At 42.0% G+C, this 12,931-nt stretch overlaps 1 long non-coding RNA gene across 2 annotated transcripts in view; it reads left to right on the top strand.

The window, feature by feature from the left end:
* The window catches only part of LOC114015945 (uncharacterized), a 61,785-nt gene that overhangs the window by 35,813 nt on the left and 13,041 nt on the right, over positions 1–12,931 (top strand). For both annotated transcript variants that reach the window (XR_008731340.1, XR_008731341.1), the window contains 2 exons: positions 7,015–7,150; positions 11,708–11,823. This is a non-coding gene — a long non-coding RNA (uncharacterized LOC114015945). The remainder of the gene's footprint in view (positions 1–7,014; positions 7,151–11,707; positions 11,824–12,931) is intronic.

Raw genomic sequence — 12,931 nt, 5'->3', positions numbered from 1 at the left:
CCTAAGCCCATCAGCAGGTCTGTGAGCTGACAGTATTTTCCCTAGTTTGTTCACAGAGAGATCAACTGCTTTGCCAGATCCCTAAAAAGTACCCATCTAATGTGCTATTTAAGCAATGTATCATCAGTCAGAAAGGAATGAGCTGGGTATAGTCTCAATGTTAAGAACAGCATAAATAAACTGTAGATTGAACAGAGGATTGTGAGGAGGGAAATTCATTTTTACCGTTCCTCTAATGTACACTGTCTCCTCTTTGTCTGGGGAGTAGCCCACAGATGATCACCTCTGGACCAGCAGTGTGCTTTAGTGTAGCCACTCAAGCTAAAAAAAAAAACCCACCTTGAAACATTCATTGATGCTGTTTTATTATTTTCCCAATCATGTTTCCTTGACTTGACTTGTCCTGTCCCTCTGATCAATAGCAGACGTCACCCAACATGAGACATGTTTTGGATTGATTTAGAGTGCTTATTAGTACCAACTTCTAAATCACTTTGCTGAGACTCCTCTAATGTTGTTGGCACTTGATAAGGTCTTAGGCTGAGATTTTCAAGGGAACACAGCAACTTAAGAGTCCAAAACACTTAGAGCTCTCCAGCCCCTGTTGAAAATTGCAGGCAAGAGTGCAAGAAATTTACTTGCTTTCAATTATAAGATTTTCAAGCACTTTAAGGTGCCCATAGCTGCTTTATGGTTTTTTCAGAGGTACCTTTCGGAAGCTGTGTGCTTAAACATATTTGGAAATCCTATTAGAAGCCATTCAGCATGTTTATGTGCCTAAATTCCTTTAAAACCTGACTCAGCATACTATGATACCCTTCTGTGTGTGAGCAACAGCATAAAGAGCGGGCTGTCAGTAAATGACTGATGCTGTATGAATGCGTGGAATACAAGCCAAATCCCAAATGCAAAGGCTCATATGTTACAGTCATATAAACCAGCCACTTGTTTCTTCAGCAGTTGTCACAGCAAAGCTGTCATTTCCTAGTTCAAGAGTCTTTATCACATCCTTATCCTTGATACATACTCTGGGAGGAGGAAGGATTCATGAGGCAAATGGAAGTGTGATTCAGAAACTACATTAAGTCGAGGAATGAAAATGTTCCCAGCAGTGGCCTCAGTCTACTTGGATATGTGGAATGGATAGCTGGAGTTCCTCACATAATTTAGGTTACATTACCATTTTCCAAGAAAAATCCACAGTCTGGATTCAGTTTGCGTAAATAGGAGTTTCAAAACCAAAGTCTAAAACATCTAATTCCATTCTTGCCAACTTGCAGCTGAAGGATATTTCTGATTGTGAATTGTAATGGTGGAGAATATTGACTGATTCAATCGGAGCAAGAGTCAGGGACAGACAGACACACAGACCATTTCCGAGGAGATATATCCTGTTTCCCATGACAGGCAGCTTTCTTATTAAAATTATCCCAGTACATATATTCTCTATTTGAGCATGAAGTGCTCATTACAGGTCTCTACATAAATAATGTACACTTGAAATGGTTCCCTGTGCCATAAATATTGACCTTGGTTAATAATTGACTATGGGATTATATGTCTGCTCCACTCATACACTACAGGCTGAGGGTCTTGCCTCTTCCCATCAGGTTTCTTTCCTTTCACTCCTGTAATTTTGGGAGAAGGTATTATACTGATACCATCAATGTAATGATGGCACAAGTTTGCACTGGAGTATATAATTACCTCTCTCCCCCTTCCAGTTCTTGCTTAGTGTCCCCAGTCATTTCATTGGAAAGTGTGAAAAAAAGATCTTTTTTAATTCACTTTACAATTTAATCTGATTCCTCTGCAGGGCAGGCTGTAGTCCTTGTCTATTTTTGCTTTAACCTTTAGTTAACATTATTACAATCAGACATATCTATCAGTCACTTTGTGAGGCTGGTTCATGAAAAGTGTTTCAAAGAGCAGAATATGGACCAAATTTGCTGCTTGAAATGCAGTGGAGCCAAGGCATATTTGGTATATGAGGCTTCCCAGCTTCACACTTGATAAATCTATACTGCCTGTACTGAGCTTTTGCAATATTCTACAGATTCATGGAAAATGAAGAACTGAATGATAGGAAAATGGTGCCTGGCAGAGTTAAGGTTTATAATGTCAGCTGCAGCCGTGACTCCTGAATAGCATGTGCCCCTGCAGACCCTTATTCTGCAGCCCTTAGGCTGGATGTTCAGGAAAAATGACTCATACATCATACCACCAATATACCTTATATATCTAGAATGAGTTGCCCATAGAAATTCACCTGGGCCTTGTACATTGGATGAAAACTGCATGCTAATATAAAATGTGCTGGATAGCTTCTCTGTGGTATTCAGGTACCAAGGAAAGGCTTTGGTTGCAACAGCATGGAAAGATTTCATCAGAAGGTTTTGTCCTCTGAGTTTTGATAGGACTTTCCTCTTTTGGACATTCTGCAAATATGTAAGTATCACTAAAAATGCTGTGGTTGCTCCTGTAGTTCCCAGCTTTTCCTCTGGTGGCACATTTATAGCCATGCCATGTGGGAGTTGAGAAAACTGTCTTTTCTTTTACTGTCAGCCTTTATAATTCCTAGCCCAGTGGCTCCTTGCTTTGAAAGAGAGATATGGAGGATGCTGTCCAAAAAAGCAACATCTATTTATGGAGACAGTGAATACACAATGAGTTAGGAGATGGTGACCAAATTGTGCAGCATTGTTTGTGAGTCCTTGAGGACCAATAAAAATAATAGAACTGCAACTGTAAATAGCTTATTACAAACATCCAATTTCTATGCTTGGAATTCAGGACTGTCCAGACCGTAAAATTAATCCCCTTGCCTGCTGGACCTTGGAGTCAGGGCTGCTCTGCCAAAGGTCACTCAGTTCTCAGTGATGGCATCATTGCTGCTTTGTTTCAGCTCTTCAGCTCTGTGCATAAACATTTGCTGTGCTTGGTTACCATTTGGGATTGCATAGAGAACATTGGGAAGATGGGGTGAAGTGCCACAGCCCCTTCACAGCTAAGAATTTCACTTCAAGGAAAGGCACATGAAAGGACCTGGGTACTAAAATTCATGTTATCATTGGATGGTTAATAGAGGGATAATGCCAAAAAGGTTTTGGGCTAATATTTGAAATGATTGGTGAAGGAATGATGAGAATTTGTAGTTATAGCTAAGGTTAGATGTAGTAAAAAATGCTTGATGTTCAATAACTACTAGTTTCAATTTTGACTCTGCCATTAATTATAATGTCTTTAATATTTTTTCAAGAATTTTAGACTTTTAATTATTATATATTAATCAAGAATATTTAGAAATGCCTAAAGTGGCTAATCTGAGCTGGGTTTTTTTTTGCACAGATTTGCACTGATGTAACACACACAGATAAAAAACTGCTGTAACTCAGTTTGCATTGTTATTTTCATTTTTTTTTCAAGTGTGTTCTTTCCTTTGGAGCATGAATCTCACAACCTATAAACTGCTTTATGATCTCTGGTGGTGGTGTCCTGACCTGTAAGAGAAATGAAACAATATCCCCCTCTTACTCCTCTCATATAGCTCATCATGTAACTGCATAATAAAACTTCTAAGTTAAGATTGTACCGGAAACAATGTTTAACATGGTTGTATGGACCATTTCTGGGTCTTTCACATCAGCAAGCATATAATATAGTCCCTAAGGGAATAGAAGGCATGTAGATATATCCTCCTGAATTCTACCACCACAATCTATTGATAAGACATTTTACCCCCCTGAGTTGTCTGTTACAGTTTGTCTTAGGTAGCAAAAAAAAAGACAGAGCTGGGTTTCTGGAACAGATTAAATGGAAGTATAATTTTGACAATGCCTAACTGCACAGCTATTATGCTCCACTTTCATATCACAGTTGAGATATCTTGTCCCATATCCCCATCCCCTAAGAACGCAAAACTGGCCAAAGATCCTCTTGAGGGTCAGTGGAAAAGAGAACTTTAAAGGTGCTTCATGGCCTTCAGAGATGAGACTGAAGGTTGACATGCCTGATGTGCCCTGGCCAGCAAGTGGGCTGCTCTAATACAAGTCCACTTGTTGAAGGGCACTTCATCTCCAGGCTGCTGGGAATCTTTGCCTTGTGCTGTGCCAAAATGGGCCAGTATTAATAGAATTGCCACTTCTCGATAAATATCAAAAAAAGGTAGATGTCCACACAGATCTGTTGTGAAGCCCAAGTGTTAGCAGCCTACTTCAGGGTTGGTGGTGCCAGTAAGAGTCTGGCAGCAGCCCAGAAGGTACATGGATGTCTTCACATTCAGCTTAACCCACACCATCAACACCAAGTGGGAGATGGATGAAAAACTCAAGGATGCTCTCATTAATTAATTATTTGAACTGCATTTTTACACCAGCAATCAGTGTCTCCTGTTGCTTGACAGACAGTAGACAATTTCCAGTTTTCCCTGTACAGGGTCCCCGGTGTAGCCCCGCAGTGGTTGGTATAATGCAAAACCACGCATCAAATATGTGTGTCCACCCATGCCAGTGAGCAGACCTCTTCTGGCACCCGTAGGCTCCAAGTCAGAAAAGAGAGCTGCACATGAAGGCCTGGTGTTATAACAGGGACCTAAAAAGTTCCATCTGAGCTGCAGCTGGCACTTGCAGGCAGTACTGCCCACTTTGCACGGGGCTGTGAGTGGGAAGGCAGGGTCTGCTCCTGCAGCTCTCACCAAAGCAGGCAATGGAGGGATGACCCTTCTCCTCGTCCTCACTCTTCTCCCTCCGTCTCCCTTGGCCTGTGAGCTGAGGAAGGCCTGTCTCATCCTGCTTGTGTGTGCAGTGCCCTGCAAAATATGGTCCTGATCTCATCTGTGGTTTCCAGGCTTTGTTATAGGACAGAGAAACAATAGGCATTTTATTACCCTGAGTGTATCATTCCTGTTTGAATGGTCCCTCAGCATGGTGTTCTGACTCCAGGCTTGCCGAAAGAGGCTTGCACAGTAATTAAAAGATTGTTAATATTGCTAATGCTGTTCAGAGCATAATTCCACATCAAAACGCTACTGGGCTTTTGGGGCCATTTAAAAATCCAAGTTTTATCCCACTTCAAATTCAGCTTCTGAGCCTCCCCTCCACAGTGGATCAAACCAAGGGCATGAATCCAACCACACTCTGAATGAAGCTCCAGAGTGTATAGCTTCAAGTCATCATTCTATGTGTGAAATTGCACTCTGTACTGCTTTGTATAACAGAAGTACTTGGTCAAGTACTGTTGTGCTATATCACACAGAAATGCAATAAAATGAACTTTCCCGGTTGGTTTATAATGTCCCAGCAGTTCATACACTGGAGATAAAACTGGTAGGTCCCACTTCCTGATAGAAGTTTATCTCAAATAGAGCTGAGAAAGACATTCACACTGTGACCCAAAAGATGGCTCTCACCAGAGACCTCCATCATGTTTCTACAAACTAAGGTACCACTTGGTCTGCTCTTTTTTACTCTTTCAGAGGCAGGAAACACAACCTGAAGCTCTCAAAGTCTTAAGTTAAAATTGTTCTGCCCACCTGGGGGAGATTTAAAGAAAATAATGCTAGTCATGACAGTGAGGATCTGATTTTCATAAAAGCTCAGCTCCTATTTTGGCACAGAGCTAATTGGCTAGAGTCAAAATCTGTCCTCACATTAGCAATATTATCAAAAAGTTTTTCACCTGGTGCTTATGTCTTGTGAGGGTCTGAATATGGCTGTTCATCATCAAAATCAGAGGTTTTCTCAGTGGAAAACTGAGGTTAGAGCATATGGTTTGAATCATGTGTGGTAAAGTCTTCGGAAGTTTTTCACATTGCTGCTCTAACAGGTAGGATATTGTTTGTTTCTCTCTTCTCTGTTCTCTCAACGCTGTTTCTTTTTAACACAGGAAAAAACATTTCTTGGCCCTCCATTTAGCCTTGATGAACCTGGAAGCTGACTGTATTTCACTTCACTGCATTAATTCTGTCAAGCTAACATGAGAATGAACTCAACTTTGCTGGTAAACATATACCTAGCACACACAGAAAGTAGCTCTACCAAGTTACAAACATGTCATCTGTAATGAGCCTCCTGTCTAGGCATACTCTGCATGTCCTCTTCATCTCATAAACAAAGAGTAAGAGCTGTCTTTTCTGTGTGAAAACTGGTATAGCATTTGTGGCAGCCTAAGGTTGTTCCCAAAGACTGATATGAAAAGCAGTTTATCTGTGTTATGGTCAATGTATCATCCTTCTCACACTTTTTGAGCCATTTTTTGAGAATGATGAATTGTAGTCATCACCACATTCAATTAATTTTACTCAGCTGGTTCTTATAGTGTGTTTGTACCAAATGTCCTCTAACAGCTGATAAATCATCCCTGAGTGGCTGCAGAGGTAGCAGCAGTGACATACACTGGACTGACGACAGGAATGTGTCACACCATGTCTCTTACCCCCTCTTTCCAGAAAGATTTTTGTGACCTTTGGTGGCATTTGCAAGAAGCCATTTTATCCTGATGTTGCATGGCTCTATTGATCTCTGTGTAGGATTAATCTTAGACAAACAGGCCACATAATTTATGTAAACTCTACAGGTAATTAAATTCCTTCCAGCAAAGGTCAGGGCAGAATATTTAAGATTTCATTTGAATAGAAATTACAGTTAGAAATGAAGGAAAAAAAAGAGGGAAAGGAAGAAATTTGGAGCTTGTCATATCAATTATTTTAGAGTAACTAAGAGGACTCAAGTTATTTCTCAGGGACTAAGATTCAGTCTTCATCATCTGCACTCACAATTAGGAAATGTTTGTCTGTAATGACTTACAAATAACTTCAAGAAATGTTCAAACAGTTGTAATGGATAGTCAATGAAAACATCATCTTTTTTCAAAGAGACCTGAGACTCTCCTTCCTAAGTAAATAAGCCCTAAGCGTGCAAGCGTGTCTTTGTAACTGGTCATGATTGTAATGCTCGCTCTTCCTTCACCAGCATCTTAAAGCTCATGGAAAACATTATTTTTCTGTTTACCTTCCAGTTTCACAAATCTTTGGATTTCAGTGTTCAAGCTTGTCTTCTACAAAAAAAAAAATTCATTCTGGGGGCAAGCCCAGAAGCTTATAGGAATGCATGGCTTCTGAACAAGGATGCTGAACAGCACAAACTACCTTATGGTAAGATTTTATGCTTTGAATTCTATCTTTTTTTGCCTGATATGTTCCAAACTATCAGAATGTAGTGTTGTCTTTGGGAAAGGCTTGCATAATTTTTACTACTTATCTGATGAAGTGGTCTCTGTCTGGATACGACACAAGGTCACAAGGCTGAGCAAGGACCCAGGCTGGAGACAGAGATGTTCAGTTGGTGAAATCTTTGGAGCAACCCAATCTATTGAGATGGTTTGAGCGAGTGTCACAGTCACCTTCCTGTCCAGCTGAAAAGAGTACACATTCACAGAGATGGCTGCGGTATAAAGCTCTCAGTTACAGAATGGTATAAGGGGTAGAGGTAGGAAAGAGGTGACAAGTGCACTGGAAAGCGAGCTGCAAGGGACACAGAGATGACACTAAGATGAGAGCATGATTGCATATCTCAGTGTCATGACATTGCTTTACTTCCCTTCCTGCAGCAAGGACCTCACCGAGGTCTGGTTTGACGTCACCATCTTCAGGAGCTCTGCATCCCTCACACCTCACTTCCCAATTTTGAAATTGTTAGATTTCTAAAACCTTGATGCACAGAGGGACCACACAACCTCTCTCTCAGCACCCTGTTCCACTGCTTTAGTATCACCAGGGCAAAGAAGGTTTTCCTTATAATCAGTCTGAACCTCTCTTGGTTTGGTTTGGCCCCGTTGTCTCTCATTCCACCCTACCAGGCACCACTGTGAAGACCCTGTCCCTGTCTTGTGGATAACCTCCTTGTAGGTACTGGCATACTGCTGTACCAGGTCCTCTCCTCCAGGCAGAGCCTGCTCTGATCCCTCAGCTTCACCTCACAGGGCAAGTGTTCTGGCCTCTTTTGAAAATGGATTCAATATTTATCCCTTAATACCATTGCCCCTGACCTCCATAGCCTTTCAAAGAAAATAGAAAGAGGAGGCCTTGCAAGGAAATCAGCCAGTTTTCTCGTGATTTTTTGGGATACTTTTTGGATGTGGCCCATCTGATTCCATGGGCCAAGTACGGGTCAAGTTCTGAGGAGTAATCCTTGATTGATCCTCATCCTCTGCAGGTATCTCTTCTCCTTGAAGCCCCTCACTAAACACAGAGGCCAGTGAAGGCTGGTGCAAAGACAGCGTTGATTGCCTCGGCCCTATCAGTGTTTGCTGCTATAAAGTTCCCTGTCCCATTCAAATGGGAGTTTGGCTCCCAGGTACTGTAAGCCTGTGAGCATCAGCAGTGAAAACTGTGACCACAAAAACTGCCATCGCTTTGGGGCATTCAGTGACTGTGGTGATCCGTATAACTGCAACCACACAGTCCCCACAAACAACAAAATTGTGAATAGAGGACATAAGCTGTGATAGGAAGTGTTTCAATCTGAGTAGCATAAATTGACATTAACATTGATGTGACTCAGAGCTGACCTAGGCCCTTTACAAGGATGTGCTGATGCCAGACAAGCTTTCCTTCCAAAATCCTGTTGTGTAAAGGACTTCTAGAAAAGATGCCTCTATTAATCTCTCTTGGTAAGTGAAGAGAGAACTATGGGCTTGCCTGGGTGATGGCTGGGTGAAATGCAGTAGCTGCCATGCCAGGAGCCAGAATAGACAGCCATGGATGTGACTTCTGGCCTTAAAAACTTAGAGTCAGATAATTTAGTGAACAAATGAGATTGTTTTGTAATAAATGGTTGGAGGAAATTATTGTGTAAAGGTAAAAACCCTTGCCCCATTCAGCAAGTGGTGATTGCCAGGAATTCAAAACCAAAGAGCACCTACAGCTGCATCTTAGATGCCAGCTACCCAACTGCTGAGCACATGCCCAGTTGCTCTGAGATAGCTGCAGCACCTGCTGTTGCTGCAGGTCCTGTGGCAGATCTGGTCCAGTCGCAGTAGCATCTGCCTCACCAGCTTTGCAGCAGTACCTTCCATCTTGTAGCTTAGCTGCCTTTGTTTCAATTACAGCCCCATCTGCCTCCACGCTGGCTGTCTCTGTTTTTGATATGATTGCAATCACATCTGCTCCACCACTGACTGCTGCTTTCATCATGATTATAATGTCATACACCTTTGTGCTTTCTGCTGCTTTGCTACTATAATGATACTGGCATCTGAATCGTATTTTGACACAGTTGCTTAAAACATCTGTCCTTGTGCTTGCTTGACAACACTGGAGTGGCTGGGCTGATGCGAACTTCAAGTTCATCTAAACCCATGTTTTCTCCACCACTGGCCATCTCCACACACTTATAGAGAAGATGTGAGCACTCTGCAATAAGCAGATGGGGGAAAACCTGCTGCTGATCTTTGCCTCATACTGCAGTTGGCGCAGCAGCTATAGTGCTAGCCTGGGCTTTGGGAGAGCTACATTCAGATTCCTGCTTTGCAACCAATTTGCCAAATAAATCCAAAAAGATTACTTGTGCCCAGATCTGTTGTGGAGTTCTACACTCAACATCACAGTTGCTGGTTGTTTTCGCTCCAAAAAAAGCCTTAGTGTCCCTGACTTAAAGTTCCCCATGCAACAGATGAGGGAAGTTAGAAGAACGTCAGGAATTTTCTCAAAAGTTGCATGGAGAAAGGGCCTCCACATAAGAAATTGTAATGACATAGGCACCTTCTCTCATGTAAGATTCATAACTTGAAACCATCCCCTGGAGGAACGTACCTGTTTCTTTTCAAAATGGAATTAGGCTCAATCCTTCTTTAAACCACAGCTGACATGCAGTAGCAGGTGCCCACATTCCCCTCCATGTGCAAGAGCAGCACTGAAGATGGCTAACAGAGGTGTGAGGATTCAGCAGGTATCGGCTGTGAGATTGAAATTACCCCTCCTGCAGATTACCTCAAAATCTGGTGGCTTTTGCTGTATGCGAGGTGGCTGTATGCGGGGAAATTTCTCTTCTACAGGCTCTGCATACAGGGCTTAAACATTCACCAGGTGGGAGGGGAAAGGGATGGACCATGCATAAGCAGTATGTGTTGTTATAACAATAACCTCAGGTTAAAAATAAAACTAAACAGAAGGAAAAAGAAATAGCGCTGTAACTCTGCTCTGAAGAAGGACTGTTGTTGCAGGACATGGAAAAACATTAGCTGGTGAAATCCTATTGTTGCTTGTTTGATGTGTTCACAGGTTTTCCCAGTCAATCTCTGCCATGTAGTAAAACTTCACTGTTTACCCACAGAAGTAAAGAAACAAAATGAACTTTCCCATTTTCTTGTAAGTAATCGTACTTTCAGGCCAAAACCTCAGCCCCTCACACATGTCCCCTTCAGGCCTGTCTTCACTGACATATGCCGGCACACCCAGTATTCTTTATTACAGGCTTCAACCCAAAAGCCATATAGCCATGCTGGCATGCTCCGCTCAAGCAATTAGTCACTCTGGTTGAGCCAATAAGCGCTGTTAAGAGGCTGGGCTCCTCAGCTTAAACACAGCACTTGCAAATATATTGATTTGGGTTCAGACTCCTAATGTGTCAATTTATACGAATCTGTACACGTCTGTCCTGGGATGTTTGTATGACTCCTCTGTCTTCTCATTAGTATAATACAGCAACAGATCATAATGTCCTCCCCTCCCCTCCTCTCTTGATATGCAATTACAGTGCATTGCTCCATTACATCCGCTGCAGCATTGAGTGACGCAAGAAGTCTGGGATGTTGCAGTCTGACACTGATGGGTCAAGCAGCTCCATGTTTGCTGAGCTGCATGCACTTCTGTAGTCTCCTCAAACGTAGCAGGCTCTGTCTGGGTGCTTACATTTCAATAAGTGTGTAACATTTGCAGAATCAGGAGTCCAAATCTGCCATTGACATGAGCTGCAAAAGCAGCTGGTCTTATGCTTGTCTAGTCAAACTAGACCAAACCTCTGAACCTTTTGAGGTTCGCCCATCACTAATAATTAACGTCTGACTTTGATAAAGCTGACATTTGGTTTATAAAGGCAGACTAATAAGCTCCGAGAAGGCTTAGAAATCCTGTCGACTAATGTATTGCATTACAAATATTAAAAAATACTGTCAAAATTAACATAATCTACTGCTGGGCACGTTAGTATATTAATCTGATTGGAAGCGTGACCCCTTTTTGCTAACTTTCCAAGTGACCCTGGTAAAACTGTGACATTTCTAGATATGTTACAGATAGCTGTTTTTTACAGACCTTTAAAAATATAAGATACAGAGAATGAAGATATAAAAAATACTGGTTTTTTAAGGCTTTTAAAATTTCTTTTATAGGCTTTTCTGCCCTTTGTATTTAATGAGTAGCCCAATGTTTTATTTGCTTTAGGCAACTGGTTTTGTCTGGGCTTTTTTCTCTGGCTTTCCATTTTTGAGGCAGATGTTATCTTTATGGTTAAAGAGGTTTGGGCCTCCCTCTGTGATATTTAAAGGGACCCAGAGCCTACTGATTTTAATTTGAGTGGCTGCAGCTAGCAAGTAGTGGGAGTTACTGACCTTCAGATGACATGCATGAAAGGACAAAGTATGATGGGAACTTTGTCCCATCTCTCTGTGTTTTTGTTGGACAGTGGCTGTAATGCACATCTGAATCTTTTAGGTATTTCTTTTCCTTCTCCTGCTGTGTGGATGGACATCATCTGGAGGACACTGAGGCAGTAGAGGATAACATACCAGTCACACAACAGGAAAAGAGGAACAAAATAAGACAAAATGGTATGTAGGGAGCAATGCATGTTCTAATGTCCTCGTGTTCTCATGACTCAGGGTGAAAGGTTTGCTTGCAATTCTCAATCTATTTGGGAGCACAGCATTAAAGCTAGGTATAATATTAATGGTAAACCTTAGCCCTCACTATTGGCTAAAACAGTTTTCAGCTTTTGACGTTCCTCCTTTAATGCAGAGTTGTTTCTTCCTACTCCTTTTCTACTCCTTGTCTTCTGTGAGCCTGGGAGCCTGTCTTTGAATTAGAGGTCTTCAGCAGGCTTGTGGTGATCATTGCCCTCTTCACTAAACATTCTGGGTGTCTCATTATGCCTTAAAGGGATCAAAGCCCAATTTCCCTCTTCTCCATCTCCTGAAACGTCTGTTGAGGGGTGTAGGTAGGAGCAGTGTGTCCCAGCTCCTCCCGATCAGGCAGCAATTAACATACCAGGAACGATGGTACACAGACCGTAGAGGATGTGTGGGAACCTGAAAAAATATGAACTAAGAAGTAGAGCAAGTAGAGGGGGTAATGAAGAATGGAAAAGTCACAGAAGAATGGAGTTCTTAAACTTCTTGTGAATATACGTTGATTTAATCAAATGATATTGGGTCAAAAAAAATTGGGGAGAGTTTTTAAATGTCTTTTTTTTTTTTTTTTTTTTTGCTTTGGCAAAATACACACATACACAGACATTTTGGCAGGAAAAGTCTGTTAAGCCTGAACTGCATTTTTCCTGGTGCTTCCTGGTGCTTTTTTTCCCCTTTTTTTTTTATACCCCCCCCCCCCCCCCCCCCCCCCCCCCCGATGAGCTACTGAAGATGAAAAAGAAATAATTTTCTTCCTGCAGGTCTAGGCTACTCAGAGCTGCAGGGAGTTGAAGGTGTGCGTCTCCTTTTTTGTGTCCTGGATACTGGCAGAACTGAATTCCCCAAAAGTGCTGGGCTGACTTAGTGGCCACCTGTCTGAATTGACTGTGTTGTCCCTAGCTCAAATGACCACCCAGCCTGAACTCTGCAAGGGGGGGCTGCCAAGCTGTGGTTAGTTTCTTCCCCAAATAGCTCTAAAGTGTGGCTTGCTGTGTGCTTTAAGTAAAATTATGCTACTGTTCAGTTCGCC

The sequence above is a fragment of the Falco cherrug genome, chromosome 3, assembly GCF_023634085.1.
Source record: "Falco cherrug isolate bFalChe1 chromosome 3, bFalChe1.pri, whole genome shotgun sequence".
NCBI classification, from domain to species: domain Eukaryota; kingdom Metazoa; phylum Chordata; class Aves; order Falconiformes; family Falconidae; genus Falco; species Falco cherrug.
Note: the sequence above shows the minus strand (reverse complement) of the source record. Positions and strands in the feature narration are given on the sequence as shown.